This window comes from Bactrocera latifrons, unplaced genomic scaffold (assembly GCF_001853355.1).
Source record: "Bactrocera latifrons isolate USDA-ARS-PBARC rearing strain unplaced genomic scaffold, ASM185335v1 scaffold_601, whole genome shotgun sequence".
Lineage (NCBI taxonomy): Eukaryota > Metazoa > Arthropoda > Insecta > Diptera > Tephritidae > Bactrocera > Bactrocera latifrons.
The window spans coordinates 5,960-6,522 of record NW_017537270.1 but is presented as its reverse complement, the minus strand read 5'-3'; positions in this window follow the sequence as shown (position 1 = coordinate 6,522).

Genomic DNA, 563 nt, shown 5'->3' with positions numbered 1-563 from the left:
AAGAAGAATTATTTCGTTATAGAAGGGTTTTCTTGTAAGCCCAATATTTTAGTTACAAAGCTTTAACCTCATGCTTTAAGTAAATAATGTATTCAAAATGCATTTAATGCCTAATTTCTTTAAAAACCGGCGATTTGGAACACATTTTTATTTTTCTAAATTTTTGGGTGAATCCAAATTTACTTTTTCTTTAATGAAAATATGCCCCTTTGCAATTCTACAAATTTCTGCATTTTTATTTTTTCTCTACGACCAGTAGTTCAGAAGTTATAAGCATTTTTGTATTCGGCACATTGCATTTAATGCGTAATTTCTTTAAAAACCGGCGATTTAGAACACATTTTAATTTTTTTTAATTTCTGTGTGAATCCAAATTTATTTTTTCTTTAATGAAAATATGCTCCTTGCAATTCTGCAAATTTCTGCATTTTTATATTTTCTCTACGACCAGTAGTTTAGAAGTTATAAGCATTTTTGTATTCGGCGGCTGCTTGCTACATGCTCCTGGTCGCCTAGTAGAAATCTGAGATTTTGGCACCAAATTGAATGCGATTTTTTCTGCA